General features: G+C 42.3%; 1 protein-coding gene across 1 annotated transcript in view; it reads right to left on the reverse strand.

Annotated features, from left to right (window-relative positions):
* Positions 1-22,112, reverse strand: part of COG5 (component of oligomeric golgi complex 5) — a 171,703-nt gene that overhangs the window by 77,316 nt on the left and 72,275 nt on the right. The window lies entirely within an intron of this gene.

The raw sequence follows: 22,112 nt of genomic DNA on the forward strand, positions 1-22,112 counted from the left end.
TCAAATGACACACCCACATCTACAGAATTTTTCATTCATCAGCCCTGCGTGGCTGCCATTTTTCCTGATGTGCCACCAGAGAGCTTTTTTTTTTTGGGGGGGGGGAGGGACAGACAAACAGACAGACAGACTGGCTTTAGTGCTATAACACTAAAACAATTACTGATAACTTTTAAAGGCCCACCATGCCCTCCAGTGGCAAAGCAAAGAAAAAAGCAGTGAAAATAGCGGCTGTCAGAGGAAAGTGAGCAGAAGACACCTTTCTGGAAGTCCCGGTGTCACTGGGCATACTTCTGCATTTGCAGCATCAATGAATTCAAAATGAAGAATCTTTGCTGTATGGTGCATAGCTACAAGAGTCATACTTTTAAGGTTGCCATTATGCTGGTTTTGAGGGAAGACCCAAAAAGTCCTGCTGTGAAATGGTGGAAACCTTGGAACCCTGATTGGGTGGAAAGGTGGCATAAAAATGTTTTAAATAAATAAACAGGCAACACTACTAAAAGCAATTAACTGCAGCATTAATTATTCAAGCAGTCTAGAAAAGACTCAAAGCAGGACATGATTAGAGATGGCATCTTAAAAGTTTTGGCACCATCAAAGCTATGTCAGTGCAGATCAAAGCATCTAATATTTGACACTGTGTGCTTGATATGTTGAAACCACCTTGACTGAGGAGACAGGCAGAAATATATTAATCAGGATTACCATAACACATTGTAACCAGATCTGTTCCACTTGCCTTGCACTGGATACCAAATCCTGCTTCTCCTTCGGACCAGGAAGGGGAAGGATAATAACATTCTCACCTCACAGAATATGCCACTGCCTGTTTAAATTTGTATTGCACTTATTAGTAAGATGATTATAGAAACTTGCTTTCATGAATTAGTTGGGCGGAAAGTCTGGGCCGTTCCGCATTCGTCCAAAATAGCACAATGGTTACTAATTGAAATCGGTACAGTTTTGCCGTTATGCACGTCGTTGACAATCTGCAACACTCGTGAAACCGATCCGCAAAAAGCACTTCATTGTAGCGCTTTCAGGGAAATCCCAAAAAGTGGATTCACCCTCCGGAAAGCGCTACTACAACCAATCTGCAACACTAGCGGGAAAGTTCTGTGCGTTACCATTGTTGCGGTTTCTGCAAAGTCCCTCCCCCTGGCTCTCTCCTCTGATCTTCCGGCAAAGCGATCGCCATTTTTTTTTCTCCGAGCGAGCGGAGATCAACGCACCGGCAAGCCTTCATTTACCCAGTGAGGCTTCCCCGGCTGCAGTCCCTCTGTTTAAAGTCACCAAGCACAAGCATCATAGAGGCCCATTTGCTGGTTTATTTTCCCTTTATTTTTCACACTGTTTTTGGCCAAAAATCGCGCCCGTGAGGGGGGGGGGATTTTTTTTCACTCGGGGGGAGCGTGGCAACAATAAAACGGCAGTTCAAACATCACCTGCTAGCTGGATGGGTCTCTCCGTTGCAACGAATCAACGCATATTCGTTGCAATGGGTGTTTTTTTTTTTAAACCTTCCTTAAAGGGAAAGGGGCTGTTTGGGAGCATACTAACGGCCGCCCATTGGCTGATTGATGGCCAGGGGCAAGACACAGCTCAGCAATAGCGCTTCCTTTCTAGCGATTTTTGCCGAGACCAGAACCCTGTGGGAAACGATAGAAACGCAACTGGATTCCACTACAAAGGCAGGTATGCATAACGACTAATTCCACTATTTAAAATGGCGATTTTTTGTTCAGCAAACAATTTGCTACATGGATCCCGGTGCGGAATGGCCCTCTGTCTGTCCACCAATCCATAAGCAGACTTGTGTCAGAAAAGACATTCAGCACCAGACTTTCAGCTTGTAACTTAGAGATCAAAAAATCTCATTTTAATACTGTCTAAAGCAATATCTAGCTCTATGTCAGTAGTAAAGTAAGCCAATATTTCTCAGGGAATCTCTCATTCTTAATATCTTTTTGGCAGATTGCCACAGCCACACAGACTAACCATGGGGGGAAAGAGAGGGTAAGGCCAGGGCATGGACTAAAAAGATATTTAATCATTCCTCAACAAGTTCCTTAATAAAACCTACTGCTAAATTCAGGGGAAGTAATGATTCATACAGAAAAGGAAAAACAAATATTTTTGAAGTTAGCAGCTTTTATCTATTATTTCCACCACAAAAATATGAGTGTTGTCATGATTGGAGTATTGAATCCTACCCACACATTGAGGGGGGTGGTACAGCGTGTGCTGTCATAAAAGTGGGAACATAAAATGAAAGGATTTTATGAACCGCAATGACAATAAAGTCTCACAGATGAATACTAGAATGTGAAGAGCTGTTTGTGAAGCAATACTGAGGAAGCACAGACTGGTATCTGCAAATGGCCCATTCACCACTCCCTAAATCTCTAGTTCTAATTTTGCATTTATGAATCACAGCCACCTACTACCTCAGACATGCAATTTCTTTCTTTCTTTTTTTTAAAGAGATACAAGGCTTGAGTCTAATAGGGATGGGGAAATCTCACAAGCCTAAAAAAGGACATTGCTAACAGATGCGATGCTCATCAGTTAGATTACACTGCCTATCTAGCAAAGGCGCATAGGAGAAAATGTGCCAGATACCATGCAAGTTTTACGGCAGGAAAATTATACTCTTTTACAACACAGCTGAAGGTGGCCATTGGCTTGCATGCATTTATAAGTTATTTTCCATTCAGTTTGCCAGTGTCAATACCCACTGATGCTCCCACTGTGACACTTGTCATATATCCTCTCAATTCTATTCCATTTTGATGGGAAAGAAGTTAACATTAGAACATTCCACCATGAATACTGTTGTGAAACTGCCATAAACTGGCTTCTAAATACAACAGAAAGGAAAGCAGCAAAAATGAATTTTAACATGGCATCTAGTGTATTGAAATTTTCAAAAGGGAAATGTTAGCAGGTGTGGATGTTTCCAGAGTCTGCCTTCAGAATCCACATGCATCAGTGAGGTAATAGCTTTGAAAGATTAAGGATGTCACTTCAGGGTTCGTGCTTAGCTTTACTATTACAGCTATTTATTGCTAACTTGTACATAATCATTATGCTTAGATTCCCTATATGTTTGAATGAACTCTAGAAAAATGTCAAAAATTAAGCAGAATGTGACAGTTGTATATGTACAACATGGAGTATCCATCTACAGTGGTATTACAGTACTTAATGTACTTGAATACTGAGTTACACAATTTTATGGATTAAGGAATCAATCAATAAGCTTCTGCCTGCATTTGACCATAATCAAGTGCCATGATGTGTCTCAGTGAGTTAGCAGAAGGTTTTTATTTTTAAATTACGAAGCACTGTTAACAATACAAATGTCAGATATGAACAGATAAAGTGACCAAAATATAATTCAAATTCTTTTTTCTATATGAAATGTCTTGTTAAAGCTTTCATGACATATGCACATTGCACACAAGTACATCCAAAGTTACGACCGGGATTCAAAGGAATCCTTGTGAGAGTAAAATACACTTCACTTGAACAAGGAGGATGTTCCAGACTGCGGCTGATTCTTCTTCCCACTACATAGTTTTCCCACCCATTTCTGGAAGGATTCCTGGCTGGCTACTTAGGGGGTGCAGCACAAAAGATGGATCCAAGCCGTGATAGCCTAGCTCAGTGGTGGAAAACCTATCGCATGTGTGCCAGAGGCAACACTCAGAGCCCTCTCTGTGGGCATGCACGCCATTGTCCCAGCACAGAGTTCAGCGAGTCAGCCTGCATGAGGTCTGGCTTCCTGGAGCCCAGAGAATGGGGTGGACTCGTCCCATGTGTTCCCTGGCCTGGGAAGTGATTGGTTGGCTCGGGTTGCTCAGGTGGGCTGGCGTCTAAAAGTGTTGGCGGGAACAGGAAGGCTGCGATGAACAGAGCCCTGGGAAAGCAGAGCTGGGTCAGACCCCACTGAAGATGCCACACACCGCTGCCCTCACCCACTCCCACCTGGCCTTGCCACCTCCCCACAATGGAGTGAAGGTGAAGAAGAAAGGGAGGGACAGGAAAGGTGCAAAAAAAGAAAAAAAGGTGTGTGTGTGTGTGAACAAAAACCTAAAAATAAACAGCCCAACAACAAAAGGTCAAACCGAGGAGAAAGAGATAGGAAAAGGGTCATAGAAGAAGAAGGGGGAGGGGGACACAAAACAGGGCAGTTTTCAGGTTAAATTGCCATGTTGGCACTTTGTGATAAATAAGTGGGTTTTGGGTTCCAGTTTGAGCACCTGGTCTTCAAAAGTTCCACCATCACTGGCCTAGCTCAAAGTTCAGGAGATATTTGTTACTGGTGAAACACAGTAACTCCGTAAACTGACAATGCTATAAATCCATGGAACATGTGGAATTTACATTTAATATTAGTTCTGAAATTAACCATTTGGGCAATCCTGAATCAATGCCCTTGGAAATTCAATGTAGACCATGCTCTTGGTTTAATTCTTTCAAACAGGAAAAAGTTATCCAAGCAGTACACTCCTAGCCGTTTCCTCTTTCTCTAGCTTTCCTGCCAGAGTTGGTGTTGGGAATCTGGCAAGCAGTATTACTTTTTAAACAGCTCATGAGTCTCTTTCCTTTTAAATACTGTTGTCGTGACAGGCTTGTGTGGTGCTTGCTTGCAGCAAGTGCTGCTTTCGCCTTCTCGATTTCTATTTTAAAAATGTAACTTGTAGCAATAACAACAGAAAAGCCTAATTAAATTGTGAGGCAGGCTGCTCCAGCAGCACAGTTAAAATCAGCAGGGAAACAGAGGAAAACTATTTCAAAAATGCCAGAGTGAGCTGTTCACAGTCCATTCCTTTTCTGTGGTGATTTATATGGCAGTGAGCTAACTTCCAAGCTTTGGAGATTTCCCTCATATTTTTAAGAGTCAGGTAATATAGTCCACATCTAGATGAATGCCTATTGAACCCAGTGAACACAAATCATCATTTTACTCAGGCAAAGAGAAAGTTGGGGATGTTTTAATGTCATACCTCAGGTGGGGTTGGGTGATTATGTAATTTTGGACGGAATAAAAACTAGATCCTGTAAAATGCAGTAAAATAGAAGCTGATTCGCGTTCATAAGTGGTATTCATACTAGTTAAATTAGATCTCACACATAAATCATACCCAAAACGAATCCAGCCTTCTTACAGTGTAACAAGGTATCTTGGGAAGAAATAGATTCTTATAGAATGCTTTTCTACCCAGCACGGACCCAAACTGGGTTCTCTTATGTTCTTTTATAACAAGCATCCCATAAGATAGGCTGCAAGGACACAGTTTATCACAGATAGAATAAAAGTATTACTGAAGCAAGCACTATACTAGGGGCAAATAAATCTCATTCAGAATTCACTAGACCATAGTTTAGAAGATCATCTGAACTTAGCCAAAGAGTAGCGATGGGCACAAACTGAGACACAAACCAAATTTCCCCACAAAAATGTCCCAGTTTGTGTCCCCCCAAACCAATGTTCAGGGATGCATCTCCCTCGAACATTTTCTGGACCTTTGTCTGTTTGGTATGGGGGTTCAGGTCACAACCATTTCAAACCAACAGCAGACAGGTGCGCCTGCCTAGATGTCAGGCTAAAATGGCTGCAAGTCATTTTAGTGATCAATTTCACTCCCTGCCAATTAGAAGCAAGAAATAAAACAAGCCACTAAAATGGCTCCCAGCATTTGGGAGCCTTTGTTTCACTTCTTCGTTAAAGCCTTTGTTTCACTTCTTTCCTTCCAAATAAAATAGAAGGTTTAAAGGGCTGACACCCTTTTGAAGCTAACAAGTACACCTCATTGGTGTCAGCCTGAAATGACTGGCAGCCATTTTAGCAGTCCATTTTGCTCCCGCCCTGCTTCTAAGTGAGAAAGTGCCAAATCGATTGATGAAATGGCTTGCAGCCATGTTAGTTTGACAGCAAGGTGAGCGCTCCAGTATACTGTACACCTAAAACAGCTGGCAGCCATTTTAGCAGTCCCTTTCACTTTCACAGGAGCAAAATGGAACAGTCAAAACTGGTTCATTTCAGGGCTTTGGGCTAGGTTTGGTTCTGGTGTTCAGTTTGTGAAAACCCTGAACTAAACTGGAATTTTCCAGTTCATGCCCATTTCTACCACAGAGCTTCTTAGTTAATAACCAATTTATCAGCCAGCTTGGTGTAGTGGTTATGAGTGCGGACTTCTAATCTGACAAACCAGGCTTGATTCTGCGCTCGCCCATATGCTGGGTGTCCTTGGGCTCGCCACAGCACTGATAAAGCTGTTCAGACCGAGCAGTAATATCAGGGCTCTCTCAGCCTCACCTACCTCACAGGGGTGTCTGTTGTGGGGAGAGGAAAGGGAAGGAGATTGTAAGCTGCTTTGAGACTCTTTCGGTAGAGAAAAGCGGCATATAAAAACCAACTCTTCTTCTTCTAGCTAGTAAACAGAAATAGCCTTTGTTCCTTACTAGAACTTAGATCAAAAGAGAACTGAATACAACATGAATAACAATATTGATCTAGCCATATTTACTAATCTCTTCAGGACAGGGGTCCCCAACCTGAGGCCCATTGTCTGCTGCTATCACCCTCATTATGTTAATAATTTTGTTACATTTTGGTTTAAGATGTGGCCCCCTTTAGGCACTGGGCATGCTAATCTGGCCCCCATGTGCCAATAGGTTGGGGATCCCTGTTGTAGGAAGTTTGAGAAAGATTTTCAATACAGAAAGACTTCATAAATTCTTATAATTTAAGATCATAGTCCTTTTCTAGTAAAAGACACATCTTTAATATATAGTAGCACATTCCTGGGCTGCCCCAACATTCTTCAAAATGCATGCTTCTTGTTATGATTTCTGTAGGCAATGGGCAATCTGTAAACCACTCCTGCGGAGCGGTAAAAATAAAACAGCAAGGGTGGAGAAAGGGGCGGGAGGTGAGGTAGCTGGGGGAAGAAGCTTCGGCACCAGGAAAGGAACAGGCGGCCCTGCTCCTTTCCCACCGCCGAAGCTGGGACCTTGGCCGGGGAGGGGGGTGGGGGAAAGGCTTTGACGCGGCGAGAAGAGCTGGTGCAATTGCGCATGCGCAGCAACTGTGCATGTGCGTTTGCACACAACTGCCACGCGTGTGTGGCGCCCAGGCTGCTGGCTCTCCCCCACCCTCGGAGGCGGGTGGCAGTTGCGTACAAACTGGGATTCATCATCCCAGGCTTGGTGGATCTGTCTAGAGAGGCAGATCAAGCCATTATTCTCCTCTAGAGAAGTAAGCTCTGTATCTAAAAGTGATAATTTCCATGTTCATCTCTCTTCTATGTAGTGTACTTTTCAACAGCAGACACCCTATGAAAGCCAGTGTGGTGTGGGAGTTGATTCTTCATAGTAGGGTCTGGGAGACTTGGGTTTATCACTAGTCTGACATAAGAGCTCACTAAGTAACATCGTAAGTAACATCATATTAGACTCTTACTAATATGAGGATAAAAGGAGGAAAGAATAATATAAAGTACTTTTATCCCCGCTGTGGAGAAAGTTTGAGTATAAGCAAAGTAAATAAATATTAAAGAAAAGAACAGTGTTAGTTACCTCCATGCTTGAGAAAAGAATTAGTTCTTAAATGCTGCTTTTCTCTACATGAAGGAGTCTCAAATTGGTTTACAATCACCTTCCCTTTCCTCTCTCCACAACAGATACCCTGTGATGTGGGTGAGGCTGAGAGGGCCCTGATAAATTCAGAGGGTCTCAGGCTGAACATCTTAAAAAGGAACTTCAGTTGCGAGTTAAGGAAATAGAAGAAGAGTTAAGGAAATAGAAGAAGAAGAAGAAGAAGAAGAGTTGGTTCTTATATGCTAATTTTCTCTACCCGAAGGAGGCTCAAAGCGGCTTACAGTCGCCTTCCCTTTCCTCTCCCACAACAGACACCCTGTGAGGCTGAGAGAGCCCTGATATTACTGCTTGGTCAGAACAGCAGTGCTGTGGAGCCCAAGGTCACCCAGCTGGTTGCATGTGGGTGAGCGCAGAATCAAACTCAGCTAATCAGATTAGAAGTTCGCACTCCTAACCACTACACCAAGAGAAGAGATGGACGGAGTGTAACAACAGTCTCAGTTAATCACTCTCAGCATTCCACAATTAAGAAGGGTACATTTATTATCATTATAATTATCATTATCATCATTATTATTATTATTACATTTATTATCCACTACTCTTGGCAAAGCCAGCTCATGGCGGGTTACAAAATAAAACAGTATAAACCCCTAAAATCCCTATTTCCACTAAAACCAACAATTGAACTACCAATAACAACCAGCAGCAACCAACCTACCCACCTTGCTGGGGAAAGAAAAAAAATCATTTACATATCTATCTCCAATTTTGATATATTTGCTTCATTATATTTCCCTCCTGGAATTAAATCCAAACAAATGGTCACCATATAAACTAAACTTGTTATTCCTGTTTGGTCCTGACATCTGTTAAACATTTTCATATTGTATCCTAATTTCCTGCTCACCCTCTGCCTATATGTATGGAATGGTAACTTCCATTTCAGTGTATCTGAAGAAGTGTGCATACATACCTAAGGTTATACTTCGAATAAAACTTTGTTGGTCTTAAAGGTGCCCCTGGACTCAGATTTTGTTGGATAAGCTCCATGATTAAGAGTGATAAATGTCCCCTCTCTCTTCCTATTTCTCATTTAGTAATTACTGCCAACAATTTATTTTCTTTTAAAAGTTTAACCAAATTCTAAAGAGAGTAAAGATTTTCCAAGAGCACAAAGGTTCCTATTTGTATGAATGACACCTTTTAATAAGAGGCCTGGTTTTTAATGCTTGGAGGTAGCTCACTTCTTTTCCTTCCCAAAAGACCCTGTCACTATTTTTTTCCAGGAAAGATATCATTCAAATATTTAACAAGGTTTTTAAAATGGTTCAACTGTAACTGTTACTAACAGGAATCATCCTTTATTTCAAGTAGATAGGATTTCAAGCCAGGGTAATGTTCTTGTGCGGAGGTGGACATTAATGCTGGCTGCCGTGACTCATGGGTCCCAACACATTTTGTCATATAATCATTGAAAATATTTGGTTGTTAAATAGCAGCTTGCTGTCTATAGTACATATGGTTGTAAGAAATTATTCACTCATCTACCAATAACAGCACCAGTTACTATAAAGAAATTAATATTGAATACTTTTAAACCTAAAACTCTAATGTATCTTCTACCTACAAGAACACATACAAAAGTAACATCAAGACCACAAATAACTTATGGAGACGACAGAAAAGAGATTTCAAAGCAAGTGAGAAGCAGAGTTGGTTTTCTACTGCCTTCCTCTGTGGTGTCCCATCCAAGAACGAACCCTCAATATCTCCTGGGATCTGACAAGACAGGGATACACCATGCTGTCTTTTCTCCCATCTACTAGAATACCCTGTATATAATGGATAGCTCATTATTAATTTAAATAAATGTAGTTCACATTTGACCTATTTGTCAGTCTTGTAGAGAGGGAACAGTAGAAGGGCCTCCAGAACTTTTTGTAACATCTAAAGAGAGGAGAATTGTAAAATAGCATTATTTACATGGTAAAGAGTCATGATCTAGTCCATATTTGTGTGGAACAGGAAGGACAAGAGTATACATATACACTAGTCCTTGACCCATGAGTATCCTGTGGCATGAAAAATGCATTTCCTGATGAGACACATGGAACTTACCAAGCTTTGAGAAGGCAGAACCCAGTTGCTCAATGCTGGCAATGACCATGCCAATCACTCCAAACATCTTCCAGGACTCTGATGCCTATACTAGTAAGTCTCCTTCAAGTCTGTAATTCCCCATAAAATAACATTTCCAATCACTACCTCTCTCCTCACACACAATAGCTTCCCACAAGGCTGATATTCCTCAGTCCTTTTCAACCAGGAGAAACCTAAATGCGAGAACCAGAACAGGCTACCCTGCAATGACAGATCAAAAGACATGACGGTCAGAGGCTGGTAGTTGAGACTGAACTGAGCCAGAACTGTCAGTCAATTCAGAAGGCAGCGAGAGCCTAGAGGGCTGGAACCCTGGCAGCTGGGGGCTATCCAAGCTGAAGCATGGGCCGGTCTTCTGAACTTGTGAAGGTTAGAGGCTGTTAAGGCATTAGAGAACTGATATATGCAAAACTACAGTCCAGTTATAGGATCTGCCCCAGTAAGTTCTCCCTATAGCATCAATTCTCAATCTTTTTAGTATGGAACCCCACAAGTTCAAATTTAGAAGAGTTGTTTTAATGCCCGACTTTTCACTTCCCAAAAAAGACTCAAAACAGCTTACTCTTGGGGGCTGCTATTCCAGTATCAGAGCAGAGTACTTAAAGCAGAGATCTTCGTGCAAACCCGATTCTGCATTTTCATTGCAACTTTTCTCTGCTGTTCAATGGGCCAGTGCAAGGCAGTTGTCCTTTCTGGCTTCCACTATATTCAGCAAGCATGCCTGCATTTCCCATTGTTCTCAATGAACAATCCCTGTCATTCATTTTAGTGCACTGCTTGAAGAGGTGGAGTCAGAAGATGTATATAAATTGTGGCTCCCTCAACAGAGACAATAAATTACAAAAGCTTGGTTTTGAAGTTTCACCCCTGTAGACTCTGCACTATTGACAATAACATTCCCTACCAGCCCACAAGTGCACTCATGTAAACACAACCTGGGAATGACACCAACAACAACTGGTCGTTCCTTTGGCCATTTATTGCAACTGCTGCAGCTGGTGTAACTCACAAACTGTTTGTGAGTTACAAACTCACTAATCAACTGTCAAGAAATAGTGATGTCAGGGGTCCCCAACATGGTGGCCATAGACATCATGATACCCGCCAACACCTTTCCAGGCACCTGCCAAGTGTTTTTTTTTTAACATGTGGGACCAGATGAAGCTGTTGATTGGCACTGAATATTTGATTGGCTGTGCAATTTTTGTTTATGTTGCTTTGGCAGCATCTGCCAATACAGCATAAGGATATTCACTGTGTGACTGAAGATAAACTACAGCAGACATTTTGCAATATCCATTTTGTGGCAGCCATTTTGTAGCAGCACTCATCACCTTGAGACAGAATTCTAGTGGTGTCCACAGGGTCAGAAAGGGGACCCCGAGCTAGGTGGTATTAACATCAAAGGAAATGGGGAGGGGTTGGCCAAATAAACGCAAAAATATAGTGCAGCAAGGCAAGGAGCTCCTGTAAAAAATCCACAATATATGCTATTCAGGGATAAATTCAAGTTGCTTACTGTCTTGCCCCCACTGCAGAGCCTCCATTGTCTCATTGTCAACAGTTGGCAAACAAAGAGGGAAAGTCGAAAACAATTTTGCTCTGACAGAAACTGCCACAATTTGTTTTGCAAGCACCCCATAGTTCACCACTGATACCTGCCAAGAAAGAAAAGGAGGAGGATGGAGTGGCTGCTTCTGGGCTAGGCAAGAAGGTATGCATGCACCTTTCCTGGCTTGCAGGCACAGTTAAATCTTCAGCTTTGCTTACTACAGACTGTGTCAGACCCCTGCCAGTTGTAACCTCTTCAGATTCTGAAGAAGAAGCAGTGTGTATAGTTCTGCCAGGATCAGCACCAGAGCCACAGAAACCACCAGCAATTTTAGTGCAGAATTATGACTACACTATAGCAAACAAAAAGTATAAATTAAAACACACCCGAGAAACTGATTCATTTTTTTCTCCTGATCCATTGATTATGATCCTACATAATACAGATGTATTTGTCTGTAAGGGGAGGAAATTAGGTTTCTACACCAGCAGACATGGCAAAAAAGTACTATGCTATACTAATAAAGGCTATAATTTTTATAGCAAACGTTAAATGAGAATGATGTGTTACTATTGAAATTATGTCTTTACCACCATCCACATACCAACAAATGCTAGAGAACACTTATATGTGATGCACAATCATCCTAATGCAAAACAAAGATTCCCAAAGTTAAACAATAAAAATATCAACAAGAGGTGTCTAATGCAATGGCTACTTTGGGGGGGAGGTGTCTTCCAACAATATAGACATTGATAAGCAAGATCCCCTGAAATTTATTTTACCTACTTCAAGACTCAAACATTCTATCATCTGTTCCTATGGAAACTGAAAAGATATTCTAGGTTATATCACTATCAGCTGATTATACTGCAGAGAAATGTGTGCTTTATTTTAAACCCCAGTTTGAGAGGGGGGGGGCATTTCAGTACAGAATGTTAGTCTGATTTTAATGCCCATGCATCACATTTCAGTTTCATCAGGATGAACATTCAAGGCAAGCATTAAGCATTTCAGATTGTGGCCATAGCAGATAGAGTATATGAAGTTTAATTGTGCTGTATGAACAATGACATTAACACTCTTGGCTGAAGTCTTAAGTAAAGTCTTATGCCAGTGGGCATCATTTCCAACAAATATGGTAACGATCAGCCTATAGATATATGCTTTAATAAGAAATGTTAGTTATGAGACAAAAGGAAACTTAATTTTGTGCCCTGGTTCCTAGACTCCCCAAAAGAAGTCTCCAGCTGAAGCAAGATGAGGAGGACTGTAAATACTTCCATGCTCCATTCTACCTACAACATCATAGGCAATGCAGCCAGAGACAGGGAGCACTCACATGAAGGAAGTGTAGAGTGCTCAAGTAGTCCATAAGCTGTGCCGCAATTCATGCTGAAAGCTGGCTGGAATATGCAAGCGTTTGTGCTTCACCAACATGCCTACAGAGGGACTCTTTAGGGAAATATAGCCTCTCAAAGTGGGTCACAGAGGGTGCCCAATTTTACAAGAAAATCAAGATATTTAATACAATCATTTGACAGAAGGCTGTTTGTTATTTTAAAGGCAGATTCTAAAGGCTGCAGGAGGTCATCAGAAGAGTTTTAAAAAGAGACTCCAGGAAGAAGCCGCTGAACTAGAATTCAATTTAATACCATCGTACTGGGATAATTTAATACAAAGAACAGTCGTTCCCTCCTTATAGGTTTGTGTACACTATTCAGATTCATCCTTCTTTGCTAATGTATCATCTGCAGGGAGCAGCACATCCTCAATGATTCAATCAATTATGGTTTTGACAGCATACTACTTTCACTGATGCTCTGCAATGTAATGTATTACACTGATGTTCTAGGAACTGCCCTCTTTGGACTATCCATGTGATATTTCTCATCCACTGTGCTCTATGTGCTCCAATGTGTTTATGTGTACATATCTGACAACTCAATGGAACCCTTCACACAGTTGCCAAAGTGGACTTGGATTCTTGAAAGACACAACAATTTCACTTGTCTTTAAGATACTTGTGGGATGGCATTGTATTGTGTGTACTGATGTCAAGTCATTCCTAATTTATGGCAACCCTATGAATTAATAACCTCCAAAATGTTGTATCATTAATAGCCTCCTCGGGTCTTGCAAATTGAGGGCTGTGGCTTCCTTGATGGAATCAATCTATCACAGGTTGGGCCTTTCTCTTTTCCTGCTGTTTTTGATTCTTCCTAGCATTATTGTCTTTTCCAGTCTTCTCAGAGACCAAATTAGGGACAGTTCAGGACTGATTTGATCTAAAACCCACTGATTTGCCTTTTGGGCAGTCTACTGTATTCATACAACTTTTCTTCAACACCTCATTTCAAAGGAATAATTTTTTTCCTGTCACCTTTCTTCATTGTCCAGCTTTCATACCCATATATACTAATAAGGTATATTATGGCATGAATCAACTTGATCTTGGTTATCAGCAACACAACCTTACACTTAAGGATCTCTTCCAACTCCTTCATGGCTTCTGTTACTGTCTTTTATGTTTCCTTTTTTACAAATTGGAATGTAAATGGACCATTTCCACTCTGTTGGTCATTATTCTGATTTTTATATTTGTCGGTATATTCTTCTTACGATTCTGATGTACTCTGTTTCCTCTTGGTTATTTGTTTCTCTAAACTGCTCTCAGTGGAGTTTTCAGTTCATTTTGTAAAACTGTAGATTATTCTTTAAAAAATTTGTCTTGGAATAAATCTGTTATCCTCACTACCCTGTAAATGCAAGGGTAATTTCTCCTCGGACTCCCCCTTCCAGCTCACAACTCAGGAACTGGGTGCAGAAAGTCACTAATTGCCCCTCTCTTGTAGCATGCCACCAACCCAGGTAACATCTGCCCCTTCTCTCTTAACCCGCCACAAGCCATTTGGGAGTGGCGGGAAATAAATCAAAATAATAATAATAATAATAATAATAATAATAATAATAATAATAATAGTTGTTGTTGTTGTTGTTGTTATTATTATTAGTGTGCCCTGAGGACTGTCACTAAAAATAGTCTATTTTGTCAGTATCATGGAGAAGCAAGGCTGTGAGTGAGGAAATATTCAGACTTTTTAGTTCAGCAACTTTATTTCTACAAGGCATGTACTCAGATTTTCCTAAGCAAAATAACAAAAAGTTATTGGCTAGTAAGTTAAAATACTTGAATATCTGATCTTTGCTGGTTATATGATGCCCCACCCCATCTTCATGCACCCTCTCACACAACTGGTACGGACGTTTGGGCTGGATTGTCATCAATATGCAGATGACACCTAGCTCGTCCTCCTGATGGATGGCTGCCCTGACTCTCCCCCAGAAGCATTAGCCAACTGCCTGGAAGCAGTGAAGAGATGGTTCAAGCAGAGTCGTCTGAAGCTCAATCCTTCAAAGAAGGAGGTCCTGTGGCTGGGTAGAAAGGGCCCATGTGAGGAAGCGTGTCTGCCTACCCTGGATGGTGTGCAGCTCTGTACAGCTCGCTGTACAGGAATCTGGGTGTGATTCTGGATGCTTCTCTCACAATGGAAGCCCAGGTCACAAAGGTAGCATGGTTGGCATTTTACCACCTCCACCAAGCTAAGCTACTAGCGCCCGACCTGGCCCTGGAACACTTAGCCACAATGATACATGCGATAGTCACCTCTTGACTGGACTTCTGTAACTCGCTCTACGCAGGCCTGCCCTTAGCCTTGACCCAGAAAGTACAGCTGGTCCAAAATGAAGCAGCCAGGATCCTCACAACAACACCGTGGAGGTCCCACATCTGGTCCATTCTCCACCGACTGCAGTGGTTACCAGTTGAATTCCGGATCAGACGAAAGGTTCTGGTAATTACCTTCAAGGCCATACGCAATCAGGGCCCAGTGTACCTGAAGGACCGCCTCCCTGCCTATGTCCCTCAAAGAGCTCTACACTCCACCACCACCAACCAGCTAATGGTCCCTGGTCCTAAAGAAGCCCACCTGGCCTCGACCAAGGCCAGAGCATTCTCTGTTCTTCCCCTCACCTGGTGGAATGAGCTCCCAGAGGAGATCAGGGCCCTGACAGAACTTAAATAGTTCCACAGGGCCTGAAAAAAGGAGCTCTTCCACCAGGCATTTGGTTGAGACCAGGCATAACCAACAGCGAGCGAAGGGCCCCAGCTCCCAGAACTCCACCAGAGCGCTCTGGACCGATTTTGCACTGATGCATTGTTTATATTGTTACCACTATCAGTTATTAGTATTACTGTTATGGTTTTTCATGTTACTGTTCATACGTTCCATGTAAACCGCCCTGAGATACGTAGATTTTTTAAATATGAAGAATATATCCTACTAGAAAATAGGCCCGCTGTCGTATAAATACAGCGGGCGCTAGGTATGACTCGTGGACCCCCCGGCCGCGCCACAGCCTACCTGAGGGCGCAAAGTGTCTTGAGGTCCGTGTGCGGGCAGGGCGGGTGGGCGCGGCTGCGGGCGTCGTCGTCTCTTGAGGCAGCGGCGTTCGCGGGGCCGGAGGCGGCAATCGCGGCTCCTCCGCCGGGCGCGCCAATCGCGGCACCGCTGATGTTGGGGCTGCTGCGGCTGATGGCAGCTCGTCTTCGGGGCGCGGCGATCTCAGGGCGGCGAGTCTGCAGGGCGGCGTGCAGGGAGGAGCCGGCTCGCGGCAGCTCCCTTGGCAGCAAGCGGACAATCAGAGGGCCCTCCAATGTTGCGCCTGCCGATTGGGCCCTCCAATTGTCAGTCCGGAGGAAGGGGCCAATCGGCACCCTTCCTCATCACGGACTGAGCCCGCCTTAACTCCTCCCACTCGCCGCTTACCGCGGGCGGTTTTAAGATGGGAGGATGCTCCAAATAAATCTTAGGAATGGGAGGGTAGGGTCTAGCAATGCAAGGATGAATTCACAGAAATTGACCTTCTCTCCATTCTTTTTGCCTCATTTTAAGGGCTACTTCCATGAAGAAGTCATGCATAAATACATACATGACGATGCTAAAAATACACTTCAATTGCTATAATTGCATATACCAGTTTCCTGGCAAGTATACAAATGCTCATAGAATGTATCAGCACGTGTTGATTCTAAAAGTAAAAATTCTGCATAGGAAAAATGCCACAAAGAAGCGTTCCCAAGCTAATCAGAGAAAATTATTTTGAGGGCATCTTCCAGGAGGGTCAAAGAACTGGCTTCGTAATACATAATATGTTTAGGCTTTGATACTGGTGCCAAACTGAGAAAGTTAGACAATTAAAAGCATCCCCTCGGGAATGGATGGCCAATTAACAGGAAATCAAAATGATCCCTGCTTAATGAGCAAAGTAGGCCCAAATTTCTGAGAGTGTCAAGGAGTTCACAAGGTGTTCAAAAGATAAAATGTCCCGAACTCTCCAGCTTTGAAATTAAAAGTATAATAATGACAGCTGTTGAGTACCATTTTTATACTGGCATCCATATTCAGTAGAACAATTTATTTTAATCCAAGCCTTTCAGACTTTATGAAGTGTCCTGTTCTCTCCAGGAGGACAATAGGCTGCTTAACTGCAAACTAATTCTATTGTATGACCAAGGGAAAGGAGCATAATAGTCACAAGTGTCACAAGGACAGAAAAGTGCTTAACTGATAATAGGCCAAGTGCTATTCTGGTGCCTGTCAGCCCTCCTATTACTAAATTGGGCACGGGCCCAATTATATTGATTGCTAATGATGGGAAGGCACACACAGGCCGCATTTGGTAGTTCAGTCCTTGACCAGGCTTGCTGCTGATAGAAGATGAAATGGCATACTATGCATTATTTAAGGCATAGCATGGACATATTTTAAAGCCTATCAAGTTAGTTAAGATAATGGCATGGCGATAAAGATCTGAGAGACCTCAAGATGGCGCCATAAGAAAGCTGGACTTCAGTTCAGCTCTTAAGCCATGCCGAGGGTCAGGGGCTTATGCACCTGGCAGACCTGAACAGATACGCAAATCTGCTCACCGGTCGCCCCAGGAACCGGGAACGGTGACCTGAGGGTCCTACAGATCCGTAGGGAGAAGCAAGACCTCCCTGGATTAATAGCGGCTTGAGCTCAAGGTCAAGATGGCGTCTTTGTCGCAAACAACTTTACAAGCTTGAAACGACCAGCCGACCTCACATTCTTCCCAGACCATCATTTACCAGATCGATAGGAGCAGAAGCTGACAGAAGCTGGAACCTACAACATTTGTGTCTGCCTAGAACTATGGAAGAATTAACAACTGGAGAATTAACAAAGGCACAGCTTCTCTATCTGTTATGCAAAGGAAACTCAGAGATACTGAAAGCAGTCAATAAGCTGGAAAAGGAAATTCGTGGGACTAAGGGGGAGCTTTTGGATGGAGCCCAAGATCCGGAGAGACCAGCTGATGACGCAGCTCAGCTAACAGTAAATCAAGTGAAACTTCAATGTCTGGAAGTTAACCAACTGGAGGGAGAGAGTGCCAGAGATGTAAAAACCCAAAGTATCTTTAAAGAACCTGGGAAAACAGATTCATGGAAGGAAAGTACCAAAAACCTGGAAGTCTATTCAGAGCAGGAAATGACTTGGATCAGCAAAATAAAAAGAGTCTATTCAAAAGCGACAGCAACTAGGAAGCTATCAGGAGATATTTCTGTGCGACCAGAGGAAGAGATCCAGATTGACAAAGGATTCAGAGCCCCCTCAAAGGCGATTACAAGCAAGAATCAAGCAAGAGATTTCTCTGGCCCTGACAGAAGGACAATCAGAAACACTCTACTATGGAAAAAAATACAATTTCATTTTCTGCGACCACCTGAAAGATGAGCTGAACAATGGAGTACTCTCCTGGCTTCTTGTGAGAAAAAAAAAAAAAAAGCAGTAGCAACCTTTAGGACAGGTCTAATATATGAAGGGAACTGACTTTATATCACTTAAGACAATAATAGAATATATCCTTATAATAGATTATACCTTCCTATGTATCAACAACTACTTTGTTAAGAAAGATGGTAATAACTCCTAGATCAGGATTAATATGCGATGGGAATTGAATATGTATGTTAATATGTATGCCAAAAGAGGATGACAAACCATATTTTATAGGCATTAACAAGACAACAGTAGTGAAGGAGACTGACCTAATATCATTTAAGATAATAACAGAATGTATTCCTATAACAGATCTCATATGTATTAACAATCACTTGGCTAAGAAAAATGGTAAAAACTTTTAGACTAGGAATAATATGTGATGAGAACTAAATATCTATGTTAAAAGAGATGGCAAACCATATCAACTGGTCGCTTTTTCTTTACAACTTCTCTGTAAATGCTTTATATAATAATAAACAATAAAATTATCATAAAAAAAAAGATAATGGCATGGCAGTGTCATCTTGATAGGTCATAAACGCAAAAGCATATTCTGCATTTTTATTTCTCTTTTTATCTAATCTCACTTTTGTATACTAATGCATCCAACACATACTGAATATGTGTATATACTTCCAGAAAGACAACCACAGCAAGAGCAACTTCAGCCTGTTTGTTGCTACACTCCTTTCAATGGAGAAGAAAGATGGCATAGCTTTCAAGACACCATAGTTCTTCACCCGAAGAGTAAACACATGGAATTCACTGCTGCAAGAAGTGGTTGCAGTTACAAACACAGAAAGTTTCAAGAGGGGATTGGATAAACATATGAAGCAGAGGCCCATCAGTGGCTATTAGCCACAAGGTATAATGGAACGCTATGTCTAGAGCAGTGGTACTCTGTATTCTTGGTACTTGGAGGGCAACAGTGGGAGTTCTTGCCCCACTGATGAACCTCCTGATGGCACTTGGGTTTTGGTCATTGTGTGACAATGACCGTTGGACTGGATGGGCCTGATCCAACATGGCTTCTCTTGTGTCCTTATGTATGTTCTTATGATTAGGCCAGAACCCAAATTAGTAATTCTGTAACTCTATAGGAAGGCACAGAAGTGACTACTTAGGGCATGAATATTAGTTCTACCACTAGGCTTCAAACCCCTCCCCCTTAAGAGCGGGCTTTGAAAGGGGGGGGGGGCGTGGCAGCGTTGAATTCCGGATCAGGCTTAAGGTTCTGAAAATCACCTTTAAGGCCATCTGCGTTCTGGGCCCAGTGTACTTAAGGGATTGCCTCTATGCCTACACCGCTCAAAGAGCCTTATGCTCTTCTACTACCAACTGCCTAGTGATCCCTGGCCCCAAGGAAGATGATGTTCTGATGGATAAGTTGAAGGACTGCAATCTGGATTTTCAGATAGTCAGGTGGATAGGGAATTGGTTAGAGAACCGCACTCAAAGAGTTGTTGTCAATGGTGTTTCATCAGACTGGAGAGAGGTGAGTAGCGGGGTACCTCAGGGCTCGGTGCTCGGCCCGGTACTTTTTAACATATTTATTAATGATCTAGATGAGGGGGTGGAGGGACTACTCATCAAGTTTGCAGATGACACCAAATTGGGAGGACTGGCAAATACTCCGGAAGATACAGAGTTCAACGAGATCTGAACACAATGGAAAAATGGGCAAATGAGAACAAGATGCAATTTAATAAAGATAAGTGTAAAGTTCTGCATCTGGGTCAGAAAAATGAAAAGCATGCCTACTGGATGGGGGATGCGCTTCTAGGTAGCACTGTGTGTGAACGAGACCTTGGGGTACTTGTGGACTGTAAACTAAACATGAGGAGGCAGTGTGATGCAGCGGTAAAAAAGGCAAATGCCATTTTGGGCTGTATCAACAGGGGCATCACATCAAAATCACAAGATGTCATAGTCCCATTGTATACGGCACTGGTCAGATCACACCTGGAGTACTGTGTGCAGTTCTGGAGGCCTCACTTCAAGAAGGACGTCGATAAAATTGAAAGGGTACAGAGGAGAGCGACGAAGATGATCTGGGGCCAAGGGACCAAGCCCTATGAAGATAGGTTGAGGGACTTGGGAATGTTCAGCCTGGAGAAAAGGAGGTTGAGAGGGGACATGATAGCCCTCTTTAAGTATTTGAAAGGTTGTCACTTGGAGGAGGGCAGGATGCTGTGTCTGCTGGCTGCAGAGGCGAGGACACGCAGTAATGGGTTTAAACTTCAAGTACAACGATATAGGCTAGATATCAGGAAAAAGTTTTTCACAGAGTAGTTCAGCAGTGGAATAGGCTGCCTAAGGAGGTGGTGAGCTCCCCCTCACTGGAAGTCTTCAAGCAAAGATTGGATACACACTTTTCTTGGATGCTTTAGGATGCTTAGGGCTAGTCCTGCGTTGAGCAGGGGGTTGGACTAGATGGCCTGTATGGCCCCTTCCAACTCTATGATTCTATGATTCTATGATTCTATGATTCCATCCTGGCCCCTCCCTGGTGGAACAAGCTCCCGGAGAAGACCAGAGCCCTAGTGGAGCTTAAACAGTTCCGCAGCGCCTGCAAAAGGGAGCTTTTCCACCAGGCTTTTGGTTGAAGTTGACCTGAATTCAATCACTACCCATTGGCCTTTGAGCCCCTTCTCCCATGAAAACCACCACCGACATGTCCATCCCACAGGGCTGTTGGTATGTTACAGTTAAAATGGATGTTCTCACCATGTTTGTTCCATTATGTTACTGTTCTGTTATGACTGTATTGCTATTGTTCAACTTATCCTGTTACTTGTACTGTTTTTTCTCCAGTTCCATGTAAACCGCCCCGAGCCTCAGGGAAGGGCAGTATATAAATATAATGAAAAATAAAAAATAAAATAAATAAATAAAAGTGAACTGGAGCTACTGGTAAGGTTACAATTCATCAAGAACGGTAAAAGAACTCAAAACTTCACTCTTAATGAACTTAAATGCACACAAAATTCTACTGACTGCTTCACTCAAATTAGCATACTATGGAATTCAAGAATATAAATTCAATCATCATATGAACACACACAGGCTGAAATATTTGAGGAGGGAAGAAAAGGACAGCCTGAACCATACGAGGAAGATTTTTTAAAAAGACATCACCTGTACCATCTGAAGAGCAATGAAAAAGATTTAAAATCTGTAATTTCTCTTTTAATTTCTTCTTCTATTCACCTCCTCAACCTTTTTTGACATGGTTCTCAGAGAACAAAACATCTATTCGTTCTTGCAGAGAACACAAAGAAGCTAGCAGAGCAGCACTTTATCATGGTACTTTCCATCTTCCTTCCACTAAACACTCATAAAGTTCTTCCAAATGGTCCTTGGTGTGACTGGAAGTGAGTCACTGGCCACACACAGTAGGAATGCAGACTAATCATTCCATAATTATTTTGATACCCTACCTAGCAGAATTGTCAATTACTCAAATCAACGGTAATTAATTTTCAAGGCTTCACTTGTCAGCTATTCTTTAGCATTTAATAGAAAGAGAAAATGGTTTGTGTGCTAGACACTTTGGCTATGTCTAACAGCAGTAAGTATTTTCAGATACCTATAGTCAGATAATTACATATTGGCCCTGTCTCTCCCCCAACCCCTGCAAACGAGTCCCTAAGTGAATACTAATGGAAAAGCAATACTCCCCTCCTTCATAAGCAGGTCCGCATGCATCAACTTATTTTACATAGGTTACACTGAATGGAGTGAAGAGGTTCTAGGTAAAATAGGAAGGTAGTGGCAGCTCAGTTAGCATAGTAGGTACAGGTGGGGCACAAGGAGAAAATGACCTGTGTAATGTTGGCTTTTTGAACATCCCATTTTTAGGTTTTTCTATCCAGTGGGTTGGATCTTGCATTAGTGGAACAGAATTTCCCCCATCAGCT

Source organism: Paroedura picta, chromosome 5 (assembly GCF_049243985.1).
Source record: "Paroedura picta isolate Pp20150507F chromosome 5, Ppicta_v3.0, whole genome shotgun sequence".
Lineage (NCBI taxonomy): Eukaryota > Metazoa > Chordata > Lepidosauria > Squamata > Gekkonidae > Paroedura > Paroedura picta.